The sequence below is a fragment of the Bactrocera dorsalis genome, chromosome 2 (genome assembly GCF_023373825.1).
Source record: "Bactrocera dorsalis isolate Fly_Bdor chromosome 2, ASM2337382v1, whole genome shotgun sequence".
Classification (NCBI taxonomy): domain Eukaryota; kingdom Metazoa; phylum Arthropoda; class Insecta; order Diptera; family Tephritidae; genus Bactrocera; species Bactrocera dorsalis.
In genome coordinates, this window is record NC_064304.1 from 56,460,048 (window position 1) to 56,473,108 (window position 13,061).

At 35.8% G+C, this 13,061-nt stretch overlaps 3 protein-coding genes across 12 annotated transcripts in view; 1 reads left to right on the forward strand and 2 right to left on the reverse strand.

Moving 5' to 3' along the window:
* The window catches only part of LOC105233704 (uncharacterized), a 746,688-nt gene that overhangs the window by 361,686 nt on the left and 371,941 nt on the right, over window positions 1–13,061 (forward strand). The gene's annotated exons all lie outside the window — the stretch shown is intronic.
* The window catches only part of LOC125776325 (uncharacterized), a 194,821-nt gene that overhangs the window by 92,772 nt on the left and 88,988 nt on the right, over window positions 1–13,061 (reverse strand). The gene's annotated exons all lie outside the window — the stretch shown is intronic.
* Window positions 1–13,061, reverse strand: part of LOC125776321 (uncharacterized) — a 97,573-nt gene that overhangs the window by 80,152 nt on the left and 4,360 nt on the right. The gene's annotated exons all lie outside the window — the stretch shown is intronic.

Genomic DNA, 13,061 nt, shown 5'->3' on the forward strand with positions numbered 1-13,061 from the left:
TTTTTCCTTTTGGCGCAAAAATCAACTTCATTGGACAGCCTTTTATTTTAAAGCAACAGCTTCCTTTCATGCGTCCACTTTTTATCACTGAAAAGGAGGCAAAAGATATTTAAATAAGAATATCATCTAATTTAATCACAAATTTCAATATTTAAAGATTTTTATGCATACCTTTTTTCTTCAGCCATTATGTTTTGTTTGAGCATAATCAAAATTTCTGATGCGTCATATGCTTGATTTATGCGTATCGGTAACGCATAAAATGTTAATCGGAACTCGATACATTGCATATTATAAGCAGGTTGCATTCAGGAACTCGATACTTTGTACAAATACAAAGCAACATGCAACTTGGAACTCGCCCAAGTATGAGAAAATCAGAACAAACACACAATCAAATCAATTCAGTTCAGTATAGACAACATTGTTGATTAATTCGAACACCCGCCAGCGTCAATTGATCTGATACAACACAAACAATCTGTTGTTCGGCAATCACGATCGAGTAAATGGTATGGCTGGCTTCGGTTCCAACCGTATCATGCTAGTTCTTAGCGTTACGACGATTGTTTGAATCGAAACTTCGGGTAAACTATAAGTAAATCTATGAGTACAGCAAACAACAACAATTTTCTGCTGGAATGATTTGAATCATGTGTGGCAAAAAATGTATCATTTAACATTCCCAAATAAAGATTTTGGTTGCTACGTTAACCCTTAATCGGGCAAGGCCACAAATTTTGAATATTTTTTTTTGTTTTTCGGTAGCGTCAGTCAAAATAAAAATACAACTTTCTTAGATTTTATTTTTTAATTTTTTTTTACTATTTATTTAAGAAAATATCTTTTGTGACAGATATGTTACATTGCCTGTAAAGGGAAAATTAAATTTATGTCAAATGGTATGCACGGTAACAGTTATTATGCTTGTTGTAGCACAATGTGATTTCGCATTTTTCACACATTGTTTGGGTAACTCCTTGGCAATTAGGCATCTTGCATCTTATCCTCTTTTCTGTCCATATTGGCCAATGACCAACTTGATCAAGTCATAAAGGTTGTGGAGGGGCGTGCTGCGATGGTCCGTTGCGTTTTTTCGCTTGTATTTGTGACTCGAGGGATCTAGTGTTCTTGACGTTGATTTTTTGTCCGTATTTTAAAAGTGTTTCCGCGATCTGTAAGCGAAACTCTGCCGCAGGCAACAACTTTTCTGTGTTATTGGATCGATTTTTTGTATATAGAAGCCAAGCGTTTGCCATCACTAAATCTAATAGGTGGTAAAATACTCGAACTTGCCATCTTGTATTTCGAAGTTTTATTTTATATCTTCCCATGATGGGATCAATAAGGTCTACACCACCCATAAGCGGGTTGTATTCACCAACAATAGACGGACGATCAATTTCAACGTACTTCTTTTGAATTTTATCGTACCTTTTTACTTTACGTTTTGGTATTTCACCAAGGAAAGTCGATGCGAGATTTACAATCTTACTATCTTTCCACGAAACTGTTGAAATGTCGATTCCTTCAGCCTGACACACGTACTCTATGCCATATCCTCTCTCTTTTTTCATCATTTCTTTTTGGCTGGTTAGCTTACAATTGGGAATTCTATTCCTCCGAATTGTTCCCATACTGAATATACCTTCATTTGCCAAGTATACGAGCAGTGGAATTGAAGTAAAATAATTATCGAAATAAAGTTTGAAATTTTGGTTTCGTGGAATCATACGTGACAGTCTCATGACTACATTGGAAGAGGCTCCCAAATCCGGCTCGTTATCCCCAACGATATTTTCTTTGCCAGTTTTCGGTGCAATTTTGTAAGCAAATCCAGTTGTCCCGCAGAAAACAAATATTTTGTAGCCCCATTTATGAGGCTTGTTTGGCAGGTAGCGTTTCAAAAGGTTTCGGGCTTTTGTGGAACATATTTGTTCATCGACGCATAGATGTTGTTCAAGAGGCACTTTTGCCAAATTCTTATTTAACTCATCCAGGATCAGGCGTATTTTGTACATTCTGTCAACATTTTTATCAGTCGACGGCAAATTTTTGCTGTTGTCGTTAAAGTGTATGCGACGTCGTAAATTTTCAAATTTTTTCAGCGGCATCGCTTCTTGTGTCATGGATGTACCAATTTTGCTCCAGTGGCTAGGTACATTAGGAAGTTGTACTAAAGACATCATATAAACTACTCCAATAAATTGCTGAATATCCATTTCTGATACACGAAATGGATCACTAACGTCCTTTTGGATAACATACAAATTTGTTTCATTGGCAATAAACTTTATCAATTCTTTTGGGAATAAGTACAAGAAATATTCAATTGGCGCTTCGATAATCTTTATATCATCGGACAATGATGTATTGTCTGTAAAACGCAATTGGTGCTCTTTCAAAACTAAATTCTTTTTTTTCCAGAGAATGTCATTGTAACGTTTTTTTTGTTTTTGTGCTCTCTCTGCCAAAATGGGCGGAACATCGTTCGACGGATCTGCACACAATTCCATATTTTCATTTTCAATATCTTCTAATAGTATATTCTCAACCACTTCATCAAAATCAGCATGTACCAACTCTTCATTATAATTAGGATCATCCACATCATCATCGTCATCAAAATCGAGTCCATCTTCACTCTCGTCAAGAATTTCTCGAATTTCACCCTTGCTCAAAGTTTTAGACATTCTGCTAAAAATATATTCGGGCTGTAAGGCAATGTGACTTATATGTAACAAACAATAAATACAATATAGAAAAGACGAATGAAATTTTTTTTCGATTGCACTTAGTAAAATCACTAAATTTCATGCTCACCCAATGTATTTAAACAAACAAACACGTTTTTCACATTCACAAAAACCGCTTTTCGTCACCAATTTCAGCACTTGTTGTGAAATCACCAAACTTAATGCACTCACTTTTGGCACAAAAATAGGTTACAATAGGGATGTCTCGCTCTATCTTATTACTTTTATACTATTCACAGTTTGTACTAGTTGTGTTACAAAAACCAATATGACTATATTAAATAAGAATGGAAAATTACAGTCAAAAATAGGGTTTGTAACATTTCTGTCACATGGCCAGGTAAAGGGTTAATATTCGTGCAACGTAATTCTAATGATTGACAGATCCGGAATGCAGCTAACATGTTACAAATTGCATATTTCAAACACTATTTTTGCAGTAAATTTTGATATGTATGTGAGAAGAAAAAGATGTAGACTACATTTTCTAAACAAGTGAATTTGTGGAGAGATGTGTATAATAATGTTACTGGTTGTTTGAAAAAGAATCAAAAAGGATATGATAACTTAGGCCGTAAAGTGAGTTTGCCTTCACTGGGTCTACGAGAAACATGTATCCAAATTACTTATGTATGTAGATGTCAGTTGTTCAGTGCTTCGTCATGCCATCACTTTTTGTTACAATAAGTATTCGTTTGCTCTTGCAAGATTGCAAAAATATTTTACCGAAACATACAAGGGCACGAGAGCACCCATTGCAGAATCTAGTGATATATGAACGGCTGATTTGGTCAATTTATTGTGAATGACTATTATGCATGGCTATTGTGAATTGGCGCACCTTCTGCATACATTTTTAACAAAAAAAACTGTAACAAATCTTCGTAATTTAAATAGAAATTATAAAATATATTTAAAACTTACCTTCTTCAACAATTTAACAGCGTAATATGTCTTTATGTAAAGTGACGGCTAAAACAGGGTTGTAATTATATTTTTGCATGACATTGCACGCAAATATACATGGGTTTTGGTCTGATATATTTTACAGCCATTGCAAATAGTTTTCTGGGTGTGTTTGTTGTTGTGCCGGTTCCCCAAGAGGAATTTGAAGTTGAACAAAAAATTTTGAAAAAATTCTCAAAAATGTTTTTTAAAGGGTAGAAAAGGATGGATAAGTTTCAGCAAAATCTGAAGAGGTCGGGTTCAAAAGTGGTCGATTTGGTATGGAATGTCCCATATGTACATATGTATAAGTATCTACATATGTTTCTTAAAGTAAAAAAAAAACAATTTATTTCTTATTTTTATTTACTACCTTTTTGTAAAATTTATAAATTACAACAGAAGAGAAAAAGCTAAAAAATTCGTGCGACGTAACTCATTGGACTTTAGCTGAATATGAAAATAAATTAGTTTTACTTTTATACATACTTTACTGGATAGGCGTTATTTTTAATGATTGCAGCATATTTTTAAGATATAAGTCGAACTAAATTACTAACATGTATATCATTTATTCCATTCCAAGCCCATTTCATGGCATCAAATATCTTGTTTTTCATTACCGTGGACCTGTTTCCTCTTAATTTGCCTGTTCACAATTTCCTATAAGTTTTCAATCGAGTTTGTGCCAAGAAACTGGCCGGGCTATCTCATAACATTAACTTGCTCTTTCAAAAAGGAATACTTCACAACTTTGGATGTGAGTTTGGGGTCCTTTTTATGTTGAAACTGCCAATCAGGCGGCAGGGGTAACATTTGGATTTACAGTATATTTTTATATTGGACTATCCATGTCCATTCTATTCTGTAAGTACGCCCTACTCCTGACCCAAAAGGCATCTCCACACCTTTATATTACACCCCCGTGCTTTACTGTACACTGCAAATATCGACAGTCTAAACGCTTTCTTATTGGTCTTGGCACACGTGTCGTTCCATCTGAGTTCAGCAAATAAAATTTCAACTCATCTTGACGTCCATTACTCCACAGACCAATTGATATGCAGTTTCACAAATTCCAAACGTGCTAAACATTTTTTTTTGAAATATTTGTTTTTTTTCGCAGCAAGAAAGCTAAAGAGACCAGCATCAACGCCGCGTCGTTGTACTGTACGCGTACTCATTCCTAGTTGTAACGGGTGATTTTTTTGAGGTTAGGATTTTCATGCATTAGTATTTGACAGATCACGTGGGATTTCAGACATGGTGTCAAAGAGAAAGATGCTCAGTATGCTTTGACATTTCATCATGAATAGACTTACTAACGAGCAACGCTTGCAAATCATTGAATTTTATTACCAAAATCAGTGTTCGGTTCGAAATGTCGAAATGTTCGAAAATCCGCTTTTTTATCGACAAATTTTGTTCAGCGATGAGGCTCATTTCTGGTTGAATGGCTACGTAAATAAGCAAAATTGCCGCATTTGGGGTGAAGAGCAACCAGAAGCCGTTCAAGAACTGCCCATGCATCCCGAAAAATGCACTGTTTGGTGTGGTTTGTACGCTGGTGGAATCATTGGACCGTATTTTTTTCAAAGATGCTGTTGGACGCAACGTTACGGTGAATGGCGATCGCTATCGTTCGATGCTAACAAACTTTTTGTTGCCAAAAATGGAAGAACTGAACTTGGTTGACATGTGGTTTCAACAAGATGGCGCTACATGCCACACAGCTCGCGATTCTATGGCCATTTTGAGGGAAAACTTCGGACAACAATTCATCTCAAGAAATGGACCCGTAAGTTGGCCACCAAGATCATGCGATTTAACGCCTTTAGACTATTTTTTGTGGGGCTACGTCAAGTCTAAAGTCTACAGAAATAAGCCAGCAACTATTCCAGCTTTGGAAGACAACATTTCCGAAGAAATTCGGGCTATTCCGGCCGAAATGCTCGAAAAAGTTGCCCAAAATTGGACTTTCCGAATGGACCACCTAAGACGCAGCCGCGGTCAACATTTAAATGAAATTATCTTCAAAAAGTAAATGTCATGAACCAATCTAACGTTTCAAATAAAGAACCGATGAGATTTTGCAAATTTTATGCGTTTTTTTTTTAAAAAAAGTTATCAAGCTCTTAAAAAATCACCCTTTACATCTACAACTTTTTTTGCTGGCATCTTTTGAAAAATTTTAAACTCGCGCACTATTTGCAAGTCATCCTTTACCGAAGTGGCTCTAGGACGTCCTCCAATATTAATATTTTAACAGTTGCTTCAGCTTTGCTCTTGTGTATAATAGCAGAAATAGTTGATTTCTCCAGAGAATAAATTTTGCAAAGCTCCTTTTATATTTACAGTTAATATTTTAATGGGAATTGTTGGAATATGTGTAGATATTTTTTACTGAAATTAGTACCCTCAAATAGATCAATAAATTCTAAAAAAATTATTGAAATCAGTGCTCCCATAAAGTGATAATATACTTGTATATATATTAGCGGTGTTTTTTTTGACCATAAACTATAGCTAAATCATGGACAAATAAAACGCATTTTGCTTATTTCTCATTTTCGCTTCGTTGAGGATGGCGCAGTTTTTAGTAGCCAGTTTTATCTGGCGGCTCCTAGAACGGTAAATAGCTAAGGCAGATGTAAGAATGCGAAGCAAGACATAGAGTTGATTTGTGCAACGTCAATTGTAAATGCATGGTGCATTCATAAGATGTGGGGTACCAAGAAGTACGATGATTTCAAATTTAGAGAACTTATTATAGATTGCCTCCTGGATGAAATGCCTACAGAACCGCAAGCATCTAGATGAACTATACATTTTCTTCAGAAATATCCTGGAACCGCAAGACAGTCCCGGAAACGATGCTGTGAATGTTATAAAACACTATCAGCTCAACTAGGCAAAAGTTTTGCTAAAAAAGAACTAAAAAAGTTATAACGTTCTGCCAATTTTGTGAAAATAAACCACCACTTTGTTTAAAATGTTTTAAAAAAAACTCAAAATTATTAAAAAATATATTTAAATATTTGTTTTGATACCAAATTATTTTTTATTTTATTTAAAAAAAATTGTTCTGAATCAAAGACAGTGTGGCACCTAAATGCGTGACCCACCGGTGTGTCACGCCGTCCTCACCGTGTTAAATATGCATTATGTTGGCAAAATGGGCAATAACAATCAGCTGATATTCAATTTATTGCGACGAAATGTTTGATATGGAGAAAAGGTAAATTTGAATTTTTAAATTTGTAAAGAAACTTTTCACAAATTAAATAATTGTTTATTTTGTTTATATACAGCAAAAGAAAAGTTTGGACAAAGGCCGAGACACTCCTATTCCTGAAGTGCTACAATGAGAGGAAGGATGAGTTCCTGCATGCGCGGAAGAAAAGGTTCGCTAATGAAAACGTCTTGGAGGACTTACAGTAAGAATATTTTAAAGTTATTTTGTAAATATTTATTACATTTGTTTCCACAGGATACAACGGTTAATGCGGCTGCCCTTGTAGCAAAAATGCGAACGCTTTTGAAGGCGTATAAAACAGCGAAAGACAATGAGAAGCAGACTGGAACTTCTCCGTGCTCAATACCGTATATGTCGGAACTGGACGAAATTTTTGGTGAAAGTTGTTTAGCGTCCAACAATCACACCATAAACATTGGGACAGATCCTCAAGAGGCATTGATTGAGTCTAGTGGTTACTTAAAATTTAATGTTCATTACGTATTGCTTATATTGCATTCGCTTTTTTATACTTTTAAACAGTAAAGGAGTTGTTAACAGATTCAACTGATTTTGAACCAATGCTCGACGATATGCCAAGTACTTATAGGCAGAGCCTGCACTAAGCTGTAGTATGTGCGGACCAAATGAAGTGTATCCACAAGAGCCGAACGCAGCAAATCCTATTCCAAATCGTCGTTATCGTAAAAGCGCTAAAGGACGATATTTTAATCAAAAACTCGAACTCGAAAAGAAAAAGTGCTGAAGAAAAGGCGAAGTTTTACGCGAACTTACAAAAACAAATGCAGAATTTGGTCGGAAAACGAGATATGCAGATAGAAATTGTACAAAAAAAAAACTGAAAATAGAATAGGAAAATTTTAAAATTTTACAGCAGTCTATTATGAATAAAAAATAGAAAAGCTAATTGATTTCATAACGAATATATATTGTTTTATTTAACGGAAATATGTAATCAAGCTTATCATAAAATGAACATTTTTTACATACATACACATAAATTTCTGTGCGCTCGGAAACGTCCTTTTAGTGCTCCAAATGCATTTTCAACAACTATTATTGCTGAAGAATGTGTTTTATTAAAGCTAATTTGTTTAGGCGTTAACGAACCATATTCTTTAAACACCGGAATGAGGTAATTTTTGCAAGAGTATGCCGAGTAACCGAGAATAAAATTAGAATTTTTAAATAAACTTTGCATATTACTTTCCGTTTTTCTATAAAATGATGACCTTTTTAGCGCTCTAGAGTTATGATATGATCCGGGTTCACCACAATAAATATTGTATCAGCTTTGACAGAGGCTTCTAGAACAATACTGTAATTACGTTTACGATCAAAATATATACATACATATGTTTATCTTTTATTGGTGCATTAATTGTTATGTGGGTGCAATCAATAGCACCAATAACACCTGGTATTTGTTTCCTTTGTAAAAACTTGCGAGTTGTTACTTCCAACGCTTCTCCAGTTGGACACTTAACAATCTCATGGCCTATTTAGGGATGCAAACATCGTGAAATGAACCATCGATGGTTCGATGTATCGATGTTTCTTCAAACAACATCGAAATCAAAAGCATTGGCCATTGAAACATCGATGGATTTTTGAACTTTTTTAACGTATTTTATTAGTGAGCATAAAAAGCTTATTTCACACCCATAAATAAGTGAAATACAGTAGTACGCCTTTAATTGATATATGTATACTACTGTGCCCAAAAAATAAGGTTACATTATATTTATTTTGAAAATTCTTTATTTATTCTTCCAAATCAATTTCATCCCCTTCAAAGTAATCCCCTCCTGGTGCAATGCTCTTATGCCAACGGATATTCCAATCTTCGAAACACTGGTTGTAGTCACTTTCCGGGATGGCCTTCAGTTCCGTCTTCGCTGCGGCTTGAATCTCTTTTATCGTATAAAAACGGTGTCCCCGGAGCGGTCTTTTGTGCTTGGTGAACAGCCAGAAGACGCACGGCGCCAGATCAGGTGAGTACGTTGGTTGCGGAATGATATCGGTTGAGTTTTTGGCGAAATGATCACGAATTACGAGAGGAGTATGGGAAGTGCATTATCGTGGTGTTAAAACCAAGATTTGTCTTTCCACAATTCCGGCCTTTTTAGGCGGATAGCGTTAAGCAAACGACGCATAACGTTCAAATAATATTCCTTGTTGACTGTTTGACCTATTGAAAGGAATTCATAATGCACAACGCCACGATAATCGAAGAAAACAGTGACCTTGATTTTTGAGCGACTTTGGCGCGATTTTTTTGGTCTCGGCTCTCTTTTGGCACGATATTCGCTCGATTGATCGGTTATTTCGGGGTCGTAAGCATAGATCCAAGTCTCATCGCCAGTTATAATGCATTCCATGACACCCTGGTAGTCGGAAAGCATCATTTCACACAGTTCAACGCGACGCCTTTTTTCCAAAAAATTCAATGTTTTCGGTACCAGTCGAGATTTGACGCCCTTGAGGATCGAAACATCATTCAAAATGGTATTGGCTGTGCTTTTCGACATGCCAACTTCATCAGCAAGGTCTCTAATTGTTAATCGACGGTTTTTCAACACCAAATCTTTGATTTGTTGAACGTGAGCATCGTCTTCGTTACGTTCACGGACGGCTTGGAACTCACTATACTACTTGTAAACATTTTTTTTTAGACATAGCCTCATCACCAAAGGCTTTCTGCACTATCCTCAACGTAGCCGCAGCAGAAAATTAACTCCGTAAACAAAATTTAATGCAAATTCTTTGGAGCGCTATGAGCATTTTGCTATGAGCATTTTGCTCACACAATTTTTAATTGAAAAAATTTCTATGTTCTATGTTATTGCACAACTTGTTACGCTCAGTACCTTCGCTCAAAGTTGTGTTCCACTTGTTCACAATCACTCGCTGTAATCAGTGCATGTTTTAAAGTGTTGATAGGTGGCTGTTTATTTAGTGCGGTAATTTGCTCACTACGCGACAAACTACGTAAGTTTTTTTGCTTTGCCAATAGCTCAAGTTTTCCCATTGAAAGTGGTGGTTTGCATCAATTTTAGCACTCCTATGTAGTTAAAATGGAAAGCGAGCGTTGTTGCCGTGCTGGGGATGTATCACAAATTACGTAGTGGTTAGAAGAAGTTTCAGCCGATGAAGAATTAGAACAGGACGATGACCATTTTCTCCCTGAAAGTGATTGCAAGAGCATTCATAGTGATAACAATACTGACACTGATCAATCTGTTGATGGAAGAGAATTTCCTTAACGGTTTTGAGGAGGCCCCACGTGGAAAACGCACCTTTTATTGGGGCAGAGATAAAAACATAAAATGTGCGCTTAGTCGTCCTGTTCCTAATGTTCGCACTAGGCAGTGCAACATTATAACGCATCTGCCAGGTGTGAAAAGCATTGCGAAAACTGCAGAAACACCAATACAATGCCTTGCTTTGTTTCTGACTGATTCATTGATCTCAAAAATTGTCAGATATACAAATTTAAATTTATATATTGAAAAAAAAGTGATGCATATGGACGTGACAGAGATTGTAAATCAACAGATTCTGTCGAGTTAAAGGCATTTATAGGTATCTTATACATGGCTGGGTTAAAGAGAATGAACCATACAAATTTAAAAGAGATGTGGCTTCAAGACGGCACTGCTCCAGATATTTTCAAAGCCATAATGTCCTTGATACGATTTCTGTTTTTAATTCGTCTAACTAGATTTGATGACGTTGACTCACGTTCACTTAGAAGTGAAGTTGATAACTTAGCCGCTTTTCGTGATATATTTGACGACTTCAACAAATCCTGTGGTGACTGTTATACTCCTGGAGAATACTGCACTATTGACGAAATGCTTGAATCGTTTAGAGGACGATGCAAGTTCAGAGTATATATTCCCAATAAACCTGCCAAGTACGGCATAAAAATTAATGCATTAGTCGACGCAAGAACTTTTTACACTTGTAAAATGGAGGTATATTGTGGTAAACAGCCATCCGGCCCTTTTCAGCTCGATAATACAGCTACCAATATCGTAAAGAGAATCGCTGCACCAATTTTAAATACCGGAAGAAATTTAACAATTGACAATTATTTCGTTTCTATTCCCTTAGCTGATGAGCTGAACAAACAAAATATAGAACCACTATTGTAGGAACAATCCGAAAAAATAAAAAAGAAATTCCACCACAATTTATTACAAGTAAAGGAAGACCAACCCCAGATACAATGTTTGCATATACCAAAAACAAGCTTCTTGTTTCCTGCATTCCAATGAAGAAAAATAAAAAAGTCGTACTGATGCTTTCATCTCTTCATGCGGATGGCCAGTTAAATAATGAGTCCGATGATAACAACAAACCTGAAGTAATATTGTTTTACAATAGAACAAAGGGAGGTGTAGATACCGTCGACCAGATGAAAGGAACGTACTGAGTTTCCCGCAAAACTTGCAGATGGCCAATGAGGCTATTTTTTACTCTGCTTGACGTAGCTGGTATAAATGCGCAGATTATTTATAAGGGATATACGCAGAACTTAACTCAGAGAAGGACTTTCTTGAAAGAAGTGGCCCTTGACATGATAAAACCACATATTGTAAAGCGGCAAGCCATTCAAACTTTACCAAAATATCTAAAGGATTTAATGGAACGCATTGCACCAGTTCTTGATTCACCAAACCAGTCTAAGGAAAACGGCTTTTGTGATTTCTGCCCCAGAAGGAAAAATAGACGCACAAAAAAAGGTTGCATTTTATGTTGGAAATTACTCTGTACTGAACATTCAAAGTATACATGTCCTACTTGTTTCGACAGGAAAATTAATGAAGATTTCTCAGAATAGTGATATATAGCCATGTAAATACTTTATATACGTATAACACTAATTTTTTGTATGATCTCCATAACAAATCTCAAATTTTTTCTTATGTTTTGTACAATTGAATTACCTTTATATTTTATTTTTCTTTCTGTCAAATAATAAACATTTTTTAAGCTTAAGGCTCAGTAATGGTATTTAGTTTAAATTTAAATATGTAACACTTTATTTATATAAACGTAACTTTTTATTTGCAGCAGGTGAGCAAAATGCTCACGTGCGACAATGCATGTCACTCTGCGGAGCGCGCCTTCTCTAGGGTTAAACAAACAACAAATTATTTATTTAAAACATAATTTAAAAATAACAATTTGAAAAGTCTTTTCCCTGTCAAGCGATTTCTTTGGTGTGTGATCGTTGCTCCAGCTATAGAAAACAGTCGTTAACTGGGGACTGAAGTGGCCACAATGGATAAATATTTGGAAGCTTGTTTATACAATTCAGGAAATACATTTTTCATATCATCCCACATTTCTGTTGGATTCTGATTGATAGAAGCAACAGCTGATCCAAGATACATTTGCACTACAACTTCCGTTGTTATAGTAGATAAACTTACATTTCTTATTTTCGTGGGTCAACTGTTTATGATGGCTCCAAATATCAAACGGGTTTTCTGTTGCACACTCATCCGAAGAGTCCGACGTAGTAACGCCACTATTTGCACCCTTTATGAAACTATTTAAATACAAAACTGTTTTGTTTTTAGCCAGTGCATCTTTAAAATGCAGATATTTGAATCTCGGATCCAATACAGTAGCCAGAACTGAATTAAATTCAAGTTTCAGTCACCGACTAGCAGTCAACGCGATCGGTCACGCTTGTTAAACAGTCCATAAGTTGCTTTCTCTACCATCAATTCTCTTTTCTCACGCGTCACGCACCAGTGCCTAGTGTATTTGTTTTTTTTTTCGCTACTTCTATACATCTATTGCTTTGTAAACACACGTGCTTGACTAAACTTTTGATGTGAGATGGCCCCCGGGCCCAAATATCTCGGGACAATAGATTTGTACTATTGTCACCGAGCCCTCGTGCAAAAATAAAAAAACCAGCAAACGGTATTGAAGAATTCCCAGAATTGCCCGTAACAAAAAAATGATAGCCCCAAATTCCTTGTGATAAAATCTAAAGACGAAAATAAACCACTAAGTAGTTACTCCATTTTTGCGGTGCACAAATCACTTCTGGCTATAGGCATAGAAATAAACAAAATTAC